Source organism: Notothenia rossii, assembly GCF_949606895.1.
Source record: "Notothenia rossii genome assembly, chromosome: 9".
Taxonomy (NCBI): domain Eukaryota; kingdom Metazoa; phylum Chordata; class Actinopteri; order Perciformes; family Nototheniidae; genus Notothenia; species Notothenia rossii.
Window position 1 is genome coordinate 45,588,351 of NC_136907.1, and position 14,453 is coordinate 45,602,803.

Sequence of the window (14,453 nt, forward strand, 5' to 3'; positions counted from 1 at the left end):
AGGCTGATAACTACAGCTCAGTGAGGTAAAGGACTCTGAGTGTTTAGATAGTTCACTTTAGTCTAAGTTATCTCAGTGGTTCTCAAACGGTTTGGTCACAATTTATGTAAAGAAATATTTCCAAGGCACTCCTTTATAATTATTGGGATAAAACAGGTTTGAAATCATTTCAATGTATACTATAGGACAGTAAACCAAAAATATTGTTTTAAACTGGAGAGATTAAAAAAAATGCACGAATAAATAAATGTTAATAGGTCAAACAAGATATGAATGAACGACACAAATAAAATAAGTTACATTTATTTGTTATTGGCTATGGTAGGTTATTGGTTATGTTCACATACTTATTTGATTAATAAAATGTAAACCAATCTTTTTCATATGGGTGTTTAGAGTTGTACCCCCTAGATCTAGTAGTAATTCTGCTTAAAGTGCACCAGATTGAAGCATTTTACTTTAAAGGTCACATGTCATGGCCATTTCCACTGATCATAATTCCATTGTTGAGGTATACTAAAATAGAAAAATACTGTGCAATTTTCCAAACTCACATTGGTTTCGCATACAGCATCTCTGTAAAGTATGTGTATTCAGCAGTATTCACTTTCTCCACTAAACGGCTCACTACTGCAGCTCCTCCCTCCCCGCCTCCCGCCCCTCCGTGATTTCCTTGTTTAGCGATACACAGCCAAACACAGCCAAACTCAACCTGAACAAACACAAAGTCACAGCCGAAATAAAAACAATAAGTGTGGCTTGATATTGTGTAAGAAAAAGGTTTATAGGTTGATAAACGCTGTGAGAATGGGTCTGCAGAGAGAATTTCGCGCGATCCCAACTGTCTTTTATCAGCCTGCAGCACGGAGCAGAAATCAGCAGGGCTGCCTGCACTGAGTGTGTGTGGATTGGTCAATTTGGATCAGCTGGGGCTTAACGTAACGGCTCCACGGATTGGCCCATTTAGTTCCGGGTACGTGCTTTCGTAAGCACGTACCCGGAAGAATCAAATGGATTATGACGTTTCACCAACGAGGCGTTTTGGGGAGGTATTTTCAGTTTTACAGTTTTACTCGCTAGAGGGTGTACTTTCAGGGTTTTGCACACCGTTTACATGCAGAAAAACCTTCATAACACACAAGGGGACGGGTAATAACCGGAAAAACATGACATGTGACCTTTAAAATGTTAAAAAAATCTTCCCGGGGGGGCATACCTCCGGACCCCCCTAGAGGATGTGACGTCCACCCCCCATTCTATTGTGTATTCCTTGGATACTCTATTGATCTTTATCTTTTCTATTGTACGATTCTCTGGCTGGGGCGCCAACTCAAATCTCGCCTCAGGCTGCAAATTGTCTAGAGCCGGCCCTGCGCGCGTATGCGCGCGTATGCGCGCGTATGCGCGCGTACACACACGCGTACACACACACACACACACACACACACACACACACACACACACACACACACACACACACACACACACACACACACACACACACACACACACACACACACACACACACACACACACACACACACACACACACACACACACACACACACACACACACACACACACACACACACACACACACACACACACACACACACACACACACACACACACACACACACACAGACAGAAAGCATTGTCCACATCGAATAACAGCAATGCTAATCTCCTGAAGTACTTAAGTAATATACATGGGGCTATAAAACTAGTCGCCAAAGACCCCACCCATCTCAACCACCGGCAGTGACCCAGATGGAGCAACACCATCTAAACAGCCAAAAAACGATTCTTTCAAATCGCCACATGTAACCCAGAGTCAACTGAATAGATTGTCAGGTATGTTGTTGAGGACATGCTGCCCATCGCAACGGTCGAGCCTGTTGCTTTCAGAGAACTAGTCAGCAAAAAACAACAAAAAAACTTGTTTTTTTATTGTTATTATTTTTTAAGTAAAGTAAAGTAACCTTTTACTAGTTACTTTTTTAAAGTAACTTGCCCAACACTGCAAGTTACACAATATTATAATCGGGAGATAAGTTTCTATTCATTTCGGCAAGCTTGGGCAACAACGATTAAAAGATTTCTTGCTCCCAAACCAATTGTGTATTTCATTACAAAAAGCAGTTATACCATAGGTACTAATGAATTATACCCTCAAAACAAACGCACACATAAATAACAAAGGAAAATACATAATTTAATAAATCCACAATATGATAACATTTTCCAGATTAATTTAATAAACTTTTACAAAACATAGGTTGATGTTATATCGGGGGGGGAAATACATATTTAAACATTTCAATTAGTCTCTGCATATTTAAGTAATGCTAGTTTATATAACAGATGAACAGATGTACAATATCCAGAAAGTAGATGCAAAAAATATATATAATGTGTGCATTTCCAACATATCTTCTGAAAGAGTGTTAGTCGTTGAGTTGAGTAGTGAGCCATTCGTTTTTTTTTCGTGGTGCGATGTCTGCTGAGAAGTCCTTGTATGCCTCGCTGACTTTGAGGACATCTGGGTCTGGTAGCTCCCCCCGCACGGCCTTGTAACATGTACTCCTTTGAACATGTGTATATGATAATTAGGACTTTAAGTACAATTTTACACTCAGACAACAATCACAAAGTTGTAGCAGGCTACATACAATTACTTATGACAATATATATTACCTTACACCGTCAGCAACTGTAAACTGCTTTGGCTTAGTGGAGATGAACACCATGTCACTCACTCTGCCTGGTTTCACACCCTATTAATTACACAAAAGAATTGTCAAATTAGTTGAAAAGGTTGTTGATGCAACATACTAAATCAGCTCTTGGCACAAAGGAAATACTCATTAAACCGTGGATTGGTTGTGAACACATACTGTACTTACCATGGTTCTTGGCTTGTGCCATCGCTGCTCTGTTTCAGTGCAGCTGAGGACAGGGGGTACAGCAGCCAGGTTGAGTGTGGAGTAGTGTGCGGTCTGGAACAGCAGTGCAACATCGTGGTTGCAGAGTGCTGTTCCAGCTACACAGGAACACTTTGCCACTGCAATCTCCACAGGTGAGCAGTTCTCAAAGACAATCTACACCAGGGGTTGCCAACCAGTCAGATGTTAAGAGCCACATTTTTTCTATGTTACTGCAAAGAGCCACATCAAACACACAGTCACTGATACCGCTTGTTTCAGTTTTTTGTTTGCTGGAGACAAGATTTCAACCCCGTCACTGATGCATTTTTATGGCATTGGGATATATATTTTCTAAATCCTCTGGAGCAGAGAGGAGCTATGGATTATTGTTATTGATTAATGCATCAGTGTTTCTTAGGGTCAAAAACACTAAACTCACAACTTAAAATGAAAGCGTTTAATTTATTTAATAAAAGAGCACATGTTCAATGTGAAAAGTGACAGTAGTTGTAGATTATTTGCAATTTGGTGCTATACAGGACTGTCTCAGAAAATTAGAATATTGTGATAAAGTTCTTTATTTTCTGTAATGCAATTAAAAAAACAAAAATGTCATACATTCTGGATTCATTACAAATCAACTGAAATATTGCAAGCCTTTTATTTTTTTAATATTGCTGATTATGGCATACAGCTTAAGAAAACTCAAAAATCCTATCTCAAAAAATTAGAATAGTTCCTCAGACCAAGTAAAAAAAAAAGATTTATAACAGCAAAACACAATCAAACATTTGAAAATGTCCATTAATGCACTCAGTACTTGGTTGGGAATCCTTTTGCACGGATTACTGCATCAATGCGGCGTGGCATGGAGGCAATCAGCCTATGGCATTGCTGAGGTGTTATGGATGCCCAGGATGCTTCAATAGCGGCCTTTAGCTCATTAGCATTGTTGGGTCTGGTGTCTTTCAGCTTCTTCTTCACAATACCCCACATATTCTCTATGGGGTTCAGGTCAGGGGAATTTGCAGGCCAATCAAGGACAGTAATGCCATGGTCAGTACACCAGTTACTGGTGGTTTTGGCACTGTGGGCAGGTGCCAGATCATGCTGGAAAATTAATTCCTCATCTCCATAGAGCTTTTCAGCAGACGGAAGCATGTAGTGCTCTAAAATCTCTTGGTACACAGCTGCATTTACTCTGGGCTTGATGAAACACAGTGGACCAACACCAGCAGCTGACATGGCTCCCCAAACCATCGCTGACTGTGGGAACTTCACACTGGATTTCAAGCAACTTGGATTTTGCTCCTCTCCAGCCTTTCTCCAGACTCTGGCGCCTTGACTTCCAAATGAAATACAAAACTTGCTTTCGTCTGAAAAGAGGACTTTGGACAACTGTGCAACTGTCCAGTGCTTCTTTTCCTTAGCCCAAGTCAGACGACTCTTCCGTTGTCTTGAGTTCAGAAGTGGCTTGACCATGGGAATACGGCTATTGTAGCCCATTTCCCGGACACGTCTGTGAACAGTGACTTTTGATACCTGGACTCCAGCTTCAGTCCACTGTCTTTGAAGCTCCCCCAAATTCTGGAAGCGACTCTTCTTCACAATGATGTTAAGGCTGTGGTCATCTCTCTTGGTTGTGCAGCGTTTCCTGCCACATTTCCCCCTTCCAACAGACTTTTTGTGGATGTGCTTTGAAACTGCACTCTGTGAACAGCTTGCTCTTTGAGAAATTTCTTTTTGTGTCTTACCCTCCTGATGGAGGGTGTCAATGACGGTCCTCTGGACAGCAGTCAGATCAGCAGTCTTCCCCATACTTGTGATTTAGTTTACTGAACCAAGCTGAGTGTTTTTCAAGGCTCAGGAAACCCTTGCAGGTGTTTCGAGTTAATTAGACGATTCAAGTGATTCGTTGAACACCCTACTAGTATACTTTTTCATGATATTCTAATATTTAGAGATAGGATATTTGAGTTTTCTTAAGCTGTATGCCATAATCAGCAATATTAAAATAATAAAAGGCTTGCAATATTTCAGTTGATTTGTAATGAATCCAGAATGTATGACATTTTTGTTTTTTTAAATTGCATTACAGAAAATAAAGAACTTTATCACAATATTCTAATTTTCTGAGACAGTCCTGTATATATATTTAAAAATATATATATATATACACCTTGAATTTCAGGGGGGGCGCGGGGCTCCGTTGGGGGGGCGCAGCGGAACACTGGATAAGGTTTAATCAACGATAGGTTTTCCCCCCCTCAAAGGTGATTGGTTCACTGCATCGCAGGTATTATTGTGATTGGGTCTTGGGCCACATCAAAATTAGACACGCTGTCATCCTCTCATACTGACACCTGAGACCACACATACACACATAGGGAGAGCCGGGACGAAAGTAACACGGGAAGAAAGTAACGGAGCGATTTTATCCGAGCCCAAACAACTTTGACCGGACAAATTATTCAGAATTATCAGCATTCAATACTTAACAGACCTACTAAATATCAGGTTTAACTGTCAGGAGTAGTGTTTTCACGATACCAACATGTTGGTTTCAATGCCAAGTCAAGAATTGCGATTCCGATTCTTTTTCGATACTTTTCTTAAAAAAAGAGAAACAGTCTTAAATGTAATTATTGTGCTTTATTTCACACCAGAACCATAACACAAACTTTTAAACAATGAGAACAATAAATAAAATAAATGACAAGAATTCGTATTAAATACAATTAATAAATTTCTTACAGACAGGCCTCGTGGTGTCTGTAGGTTTGCCCTCACTGTCAGAGATATAGCTAAAATACATCAAAATTTCGCTTCTGGCGTCTTTTTTGTCAACAAGCCGAGGCGCAGCGGCAGTTGCACTCCCACTTGCAGCCATGCTTCTCGTTTTCTCACATGCCCTCTGGCAGCTAGCGCATGCACGAGAGAGGGGAGGCACTTATGGCGCATTCACACTGCAGGCCTCGCTCGGCCTCGCTCGGTTCTGTTAGGCCTTATTAGGCCCGGCTCACTTTAATGCTGCGCTCACATTAGTTTAGGAACTGGGGTAGTATCTATAATAACGCAGTGTAGGCAGAGCCATGACGTCATCTTCAATGAGCGCCCCAGAAAAACAACACAGCCGTTAGCCGTTAGCTCTTAGCACTCAGAGCTCACAGCTCTTCATATCTGTTCAGAAACTAGACAAAAGTTAAACAAGTACAAACCATAGACTGCCTGTGTGATGGCGAATACAGTCGCTGGTTTATTTATGTCTGCATAGGCTGTTGTGGTGAGTGTGGACGGTCGGAGCATATATAACGTTAGCTTAGCCAAGCTCCATTTAGAAAACATGCATTTTAAAAGGTTTTTCGCCTGCCGTCTGTCTGCAGACTTGTCAAAGCATTAATTCATGGTTTTTACTAACCGGTATCAGTATGTTGTTACTTCGGCATCATTTTGAAACGTGTATTACAATTAAATCACGGTCAAATATGTTCATCTTGTTGTAGTTGTAGCCCCCTTTACAGCGATTCTCTCTCTAGTTTAGCAAACTCAGCCCGACTCAGCCCTGTTTGTTGGCCTCGATAGAACCACGATTTAGTCGTGCCAGGAAAAAGGTGAAAAAGTAGCCCCGGGCCGGAACTAGGCCAAGTGTAAGCGCAACCAAAAACAGGCCCTGTACGGCTCGGCACGCTTAAAGCGAGCTCCGCGCTGTAGTGCGAATGCGCCATTAGAGCGTGCTTGAGAGGGGCGGGACTGCAGGCACGGCTGCAGTGCAGTAGTGGAAGCAGAGCGCTGAACACATACAGCTCTTCTTAAAACAGCGCTTTCTCACCGGAGTACTGTCCCCCGTCATTCTTAAAGTACCGATACTAATGAAATGGAGGAATCATAACGTTTTTAACGGCAGGGTATCGCGGTATACCTTTCAAGTTACGGTACACCGTGCAACACTAGTCAGGAGTAAGTGTCTCTCCCCCAAACTCACACATATACAACTCGATATGAACTGAAGAGCCGCAGGAAACTAGGCAAAGATCCGCATGCGGCTCGAGAGCCGCGGGTTGGCCACCCCTGATCTACACAGTAAAACAAAATGTCAGTCATTTTACATTTAGGACACTGCTTCAATACAACAAAGTTGTCTTGTTAGATGTGCCAAGAGTAAGGACTGTCTTAGGTAAGACAGCTTTTATGTGCGCAGCTCCACTTGCTTGGAACAGTCTACAGACAAAATTGAAATTGAGCATTTTTATTTCTCTGAATGTATTTAAGGCACGTCTAAATTAAATGCTTTCTGACACTCTGGTTATTTGTAAATGTTGAATATGTAAATATGATATCCTCTGTTGTTTGTTTGTATGTTGTTTTTATGTTTCATGTGGAACTAAATGATGCAGGTCTCCCTTGTAAATGAGATCGATGATCTCAAGGGACCAATCTGTCTAAATAAAGGTTTGAAATGAAATGAAAAAACAGACAAATGAGAAAGCTGAGAGCAGGCTGATCAGGCAAGTAGTAGGTGTGGGAAAAGGCTAAACCCAGCGCCGTATAGACTGAGAGTTACGTCATCTCCGTTCACTCCAATGGACCACTTTTTTACAGCAATGGCGGATCGTGGAGCCTCTCAATCGTTCCCCGGAAGTTAGCGCCAAGGCTAGCAGAGCTGTAGAGTTGCAGCATAATCGACCGTTCGTGACGGACTTTTAAAGGTAAGAAGAAGTTTAAAGATTTATATTGCGGATATTATCAGTACATCTGATTCAAATTAACATGTGTATTAAAGGATGTCAGTGCATTATCCCTAAATTAGTAGATTTAGGGAACGTTTACAGATAACAGATAAAGCTAGGATACCGGATCAAGTTAGCAACACACGTTGAACAGCCTTTTACTTGTAAATTCCGTTCTCTTAATGTCATTTCGTCCAACGTTGTTGAATTAGAGAAGAGGGGCTTCTAAAAGGGATTGTATGCGGGGGTGGAGAGTTAAATATTAGATAAATATAACTTTGGTGCGTGTAAGAGTGAGTGTTTTTAGCAGCCATATTGTTTCCTTGTGATTATGTTGATTATTACCTGTCAGTATAATGTTGCAGCTCAGCTGATTTTGGATTGATGGCAAAGGGAGAGGGACTTAAGTGAGAGTGAAAACACAAGGTAAGTTTAATACTACTGTTTTATATAAGTAAGCATACTAAACATGTATTCTATCACTGTATTATATAAGTAATCTTGTTAGTAACCTACTGTATGGCAGGTGGAGGGGCAGTGATGTTACAGGTGGAGGAGCAAAACTGCAAGACTGCAAAATCACAAGACAGAGAAATCAAATTTTGTTCTCCAGAGAAGAGGTTGATTTCACTTCATTTATTTCATATTTTCTAAAGATGTGGAAATGGCAACAAAAAAAGAATTGAGAGCTATAACCAAGACAACTGTAACAACATGAGTAGAGAGCCACCAAGGTTTTTCAAGTCCCTCTCTTACTCCATTTTGCCAACCCAAACTTCCAGGTACATGACGGGACACCTTGATTGTTTTTGTTGTTTGCGCTCCTCTGGCTGGGTGCTGGCAGGTGGAGGGCAGTGATGTTACGGGTGGAGGGAGAGTGATGTTAGCTGTTACACACCAGGCTCAAACTTAACACATTGCATTCTTCTTTGCAGTGTCCTTATTCCTGGAAGGGGAATCTGCAATTCCTGCAGAGTTTTGTAACCCGTTGGTCCGCACGCAAAGCAAATTTTTAAAGCCTTCTTAATTGTCTCATTGCTCCATTTCATCCCCTTTGTGGTGAGTCTGCCTAATGCCTTAAGTTGGTCTTTTGAAAACGTTTTCTTATATTTGTTGTCCCTAATTTTCATTGTTTTCTTGAGAGGTGCATTTTCCTTCCTGATTTTTCTTAGTGCAGACTTTGCTTTTTTGGTGATTCCTTCTTGGCTCTTTAATTTTCTCTTTAATTTTTTTAATAGATCTGTTTGACTGGCTGCTGGTTCCCTCGTATGCTGACTGGCTGCTGGTTCCCTCGTATGCTGACTGGCTGCTGGTTCCCTCGTATGCTGACTGGCTGCTGGTTCCCTCGTATGCTGACTGGCTGCTGGTTCCCTCGTATGCTGACTGGCTGCTGGTTCCCTCGTAGGCTGACTGGCTGCTGGCTGAGTGGGTGGTGTCCACCCTCCCTGTCTCTCCTCACTAGCCATGTCCTCTCTTTCTTCACCCTTACTTTCCTTTCTCTCAGTCTCCTCATCCCTTCTTCCCTCAATCTTTGAGACTAATGTAAGTAGAAGACATGGCACTGTTGATTTTCGAACATTTAAAATATTATACCACTTAAAAATAAGAAATATGAGTTTTGTTGCTAAGAGTTCATACTTATTATACCTGTGTCACCTTTCACACTATAGCTGTGATCATGAGCTATGGGCTTTGTAGATACAGGTCCCGGGGTGAATCGTGGTGCAGGGGCCCTTCTCTTTTTGACCACAGGGCGATGCACGAAGATGGTGGGTATAGCCTCTGCTCTCAGCCTAGTCTTGCCCTTTTTTGTCTTGACAAACTGGTCTGAATCAAAATGTGCCTGCGGAGTGACTTGAGGTTACTTCACACACAGAACAACTCAGTTTTGTCTGCCCACATACATATTCCATAGTGGTTGAATTCACGGTATTAGGAAACACTTTATACTTACTGGACATGTTATACTCATTACATACTGTATATAAAATATGACCAAGAATGTGAGACAACTTTATAGAAATTCCTATCACATCTGTTACTGATGCCATTTGTCATACTTTGTTAAACTCACAAATAATAAAGTTCCATAACTTCAGTTGGGAACAAAGATCACACCTTATCTCCCCAAGGCAATTTCCCATCCCGTAGGTGTGTTTTATAGGTGTGTATAACCCTTTCTCCTGTCTGTTACTCCCTCTTTCAGCACAAGAACCAGAGAGGGATTCAATGGAGCCTGAATACCTGCACTGAGACCCTCACCCTGCACCCTGAGTCTCAACTCTGTGTTTTTCAAGCCTTTCTCTGTTTTTTTGTATTAAACAAAACATTAAGCTTTCCCAATGGTGTGGTTTTCGTTTTGTGAAAAAGTGCAAATGCAGTGTTTGTATATAATTACCTCACATATGTGTTTGCTGTTGGTCGTGAAATTGCTCCTGCTGATTTGAGCCAGCCATTTTTTCCTGCGCTCTGTGTCAGTGGGGAAGCCGTACATACGTACTCCTTTCTCTGAGCGATTTGAGCATCCCCAGACAGCACAGCAAACCAGGACAACACGGAGGAAAAGGCACAGATAAACTGCATGATATGCTATTCAATGTTTATTGAATTCCATTTTTTTGCAATGAATGTTCCTAAAACAACACATTTAACATCATCATCATCATGCTGCTGCTGCTGCTGCTAGTCCTTTGATAGTCACCTGTCGGTCTCCTGTCTTTTCTGAAAGCCATAAAGATGACATTAGTCATTTAGATAAATTGTGTCCTCAATTACCATGGGATTACTGAAGCTACCATGAATTTAAGAAAATGGTAGAAATGAATCTAATCTGAATTTTGAAGCATTCCTTTAGATCCCCTCCCTCTAAATATATCAATAAACATTAGAAAGTGATGCTCCTGACTACCATACAAGTTTAAGAAGATAATATTGGTTTTAAAGAATTCAAAGCTATAAACAGCAACAGGCTCTTTAACCAAGGCACTGTTAGCCTAACATGTAAACTAGTTGTTCACACTAATCCTAATATTATCACTTAATATTAGCAAATTCTATTTTATTTTTTAAAACATATTGATGTAAATACATACACATATCGATTTGTTGTATAAATATTGCAAATCAAAACCTTTATTCACTAATAATTACCAAAAATCGTAGTTCTATCTCCTGTTATCAATGCATTCACATTGCCCGACATGAAATTCTGGGGAACGATCCTCGTCTGCATGAACAACCCAGTCTCACGGCATTTCGTGTTCACCAACACGATTTTTTATCTATTGATTCGTGTTCACCAACACGATTTTCCCCTTTTTTTCGTGTTGCACAGCACGATTTTAAAAGCAATGTATTTCTATTGGTAGTCTCACGACATTACGTGTTATAGGAAGACCAGAAGCTGTGTGGTTCATAAAAACATGTTTTTACTCAATATCAAGCCACAATTATTGCTTTTATTTTAAATCGTATATTTTCGGACTTTGGTTGCCGTCTGTGAGGAAAATAAATGGGGCTGAGAGCCTCAGGATACTGAAATCTGTATATATGTAAATCTTTTTTTCCTTCTAATTTTGTATTCTTTTCAAAATAACACACTGTTATTTACTCACCAATAACACACAATTATCCTTGTTTTTATTTATTTGTTTAATTCCATAATCTCTGTTTTTTTTGGCGTCCGTCAGGAACTGAATTTCAAAATAAAAATAACCGGAAACAGATTTACGCATTTTGAGTTCAGGATGGCCGAAGACACTACACTACCCATAATCCCAAGCTATCGTTTAGGACTACAGTCCCCGTGATTAATCTTCAAGCTCTGGGATTGGATGTTGGAATGGCAGTGCGCCAAGGTTACGCAGAGCGTCAAACAGCTGTTTGAAATGGAACGAAAGCAGGCCAGACTATCCAAAACTGGAATCGAACGCCCCCCCAGGACTACACATGCTATGGGACGTCTCTACTGAACGTTCTCGTTTTTCCCACAATTAGAAGTTGCCAGTATTAAACACATTGGTGTTATCAAATGTAAAACATATAATTAATAAATGGGTGAACATCGCTTGTGTCCATAATGCGCAGCATTAATATATACCCACATGACAGCTCATTGTTACTTTGTAATTCTACTCCACTACAATTCAGAGGTTAACCTGGTATTTTTACTCCACTACATTTATTTGAGTTACTTTGCAGATTCTGATTAATGATGTGAAATATAAACAACCCTTAAAGCAGACTTTAGTTACACCTGAGTAAAATTCAGGGAAGGTGATTGTCAAGTGCCAACAATCAGGAGAGATATCTGATAGTTGGTGCTTGAGAAGACTAAACATTTATCTGCAATTGACATGAATGGAAACGAGTAATAAGGTATATTCATTACTCGTTATTCTCTACTAATAGTTAATTAAAGACTGTATAATGGCTATTTTGCACATCCCTTTCAAGATTTTCAAAGGTTTATTGACATATCATAATACACAAAGCTGTGTATGCAATGAATGAAAAACTTGGGTCACATGTTCCTCAACAGCGCATTACAAGACATCTATTAATATGTGTGTATGTACTCTTAATATTTTTTTGATCAAATATATAACACATAAAAACAATAATTCAATAACATGCTTTAACCACTAGGCGGTGCACACAAGGTGCACAGCCATAATAACTTTGTATTATTAGTGTAGGACACTTATATATGTACAACATCTGAAGATGTGTAGTTTTATTCATGCTTTCACATAATTTTACAGCATATTGCTATACTATTTCAGACTCAGTATTTACATTCTTATATTCAAAGAAAATCAGTAATATCTTTAAAAACTACAAGTCCTTTTATATCAGCTGTGCACCGTTATGGTGTAAATATAACCTATCTACCAATTGGATCAAATGTAAAAGTCAGCCGAGTTAGGAGGAGACGAATTGTGTGAAGAAAAATTGAAGATCTTGTTTAATTGTTGATATATTTATGATCCACGTCAAGTCTTCAGTTTCGGCGGCATTTCTTCCAGTTTTACCAAAGGTCTTCTCATCAGGGCTCTATAAATAAAGAACTACGGCAGATCTGTAATATGTAATGCAGCTGAACCGTGTATTACAATGCCGTTATGTGATGACTTTCAAAGAGAAAAGCAAGAACACACGGAATTAAGTATTATTTTTTTTAAAAATCAGGATTTCATATCATATAAACACCAAATCCCAGCATGCATTGCGGCTAAAACATCCAATCGGCGAGCTTAGCTGAGGATCTTGGGTAATCACTCCAAATGCCTACATCTGTTTCCGGTTATTTCTATTTTGAAATTCAGTTCCTGACGGACGCTAAAAAAGCCAGAGATTATGGAATTAAACAAATAAATAAAAACAAGGATAATTGTGTGTTATTGGTGAGTAAATAACAGTGTGTTATTTTGAAAAGAATAACAATTTAGAAGGAAAAAAAGATTTACAAATATACAGATTTCAGTATCCTGAGGCTCTCAGCCCCATTTATTTTCCTCACAGACGGCAACAAAAGTCCGAAATTATACGATTTAAAATACAAGCAATAATTGTGGCTTGATATTGAGTAAGAACATGTTTTTATGAACCACACAGCTTCTGGTCTTCCTATAACACGTAATGCCGTGAGACTACCAATAGAAATACATTGCTTTTAAAATCGTGCTGTGCAACACGAAAAAAAGGGGAAAATCGTGTTGGTGAACACGAATCAATAGATTAAAAATCGTGTTGGTGAACACGAAATGCCATGAGACTGGGTTGGCATGAACCACGTGACGATAACCGTTTTTGGACTGCGGTCAAGTGAGCCTACGCTCCGTTTCTCTTGGTCAAGTGAGCCGTCCCAAAATTGAAAATGCGTCCGTATTGCGAGTTTTACGGTAAAAATGAAGTCGGCGAGTCTTTACTGGCGTGTAACATCTTCCGGTTTTCAGAATAAGACGAGTTTTTTTTTTACGGTATATATATTGTAATGATCCCAGGAAATTTCGGAGACAGATGTATTCCTCAGTTAGGCGTCTTCCCGCCATTGTTTATTAAAGACAACACACATCAACAGGGACACATGTGTCTCTCTCTTATGGACGTCCATGAACTAGCAAGCAGCAGACTGCGGTTACATAACTTCCGGTCTTAGACCGGAAGTCCGCTGCAATAAATTAAAATAGAAAGTCAGTATGATCAAATCCTAATTTTGAGACATTAGTTTACATGATCTTTGAACATTGAGCTAAAAAACAAATATTTCTTTCTCATATTATAAATCAGATTGTCTTGTAATCTAGGCGAAACACTGCTCAAATAGGACATTTTGGATAGCTTTTATTATGAAATTAAACATCAGATTGTTATGAAATTTCATGAGTAGCTCACTGAGGTGGTCTACTAAAACACTGAATAGAAGAAGTTCTGTGGAAGCAAAGATTTTAGGAAAAATTGCAATTTGAAATCAGGATGAACACTGTTCAAATTCCACTTTTTACATAGCTTTTATTCTGAAATTCCAAATCAGATTGACATGAAATTTCATGAGTAGCTATCTGAGGTGGTCTACAATAACACTGAATCAAAGAACTTCTGTGGAAGCAAAGATTTGTGGAAATATTGCAATTTGAAATCAGGAGGAACACTGTTCAAATTCCACATTTTACATAGCTTTTATTCTGAAATTCCAAATCAGATTGTTATGAAATTTTATGAGCAGCTATCTGAGGTGGTCTACTATCACACTGAATTGAAGAACTTCTGTGGAAGCAAAGATTTTTGGATATATTGC

The 14,453-nt window shown here is 39.7% G+C and overlaps 2 long non-coding RNA genes across 3 annotated transcripts; one reads left to right on the forward strand and one right to left on the reverse strand.

Moving 5' to 3' along the window:
- Nucleotides 1-2,290: 2,290 nt before the first annotated feature.
- LOC307019600 lies at nucleotides 2,291-3,079 on the reverse strand. Its single transcript, XR_013802706.1, has 3 exons — nucleotides 2,907-3,079; nucleotides 2,698-2,777; nucleotides 2,291-2,586 (listed from the first exon to the last, which is right to left on the reverse strand). It is a non-coding gene; the product is annotated as an uncharacterized lncRNA (long non-coding RNA).
- A 5,363-nt stretch (nucleotides 3,080-8,442) lies between these two features.
- Nucleotides 8,443-9,934, forward strand: LOC307019580. 2 transcript variants are annotated; one of them, XR_013802697.1, is made up of 4 exons: nucleotides 8,443-8,713; nucleotides 8,893-9,196; nucleotides 9,325-9,423; nucleotides 9,861-9,934. It is a non-coding gene; the product is annotated as an uncharacterized lncRNA (long non-coding RNA). The 2 variants fall into 2 exon arrangements; XR_013802696.1 differs by having other exon boundaries at nucleotides 8,893-9,423.
- The last annotated feature ends 4,519 nt before the right edge of the window (nucleotides 9,935-14,453 follow it).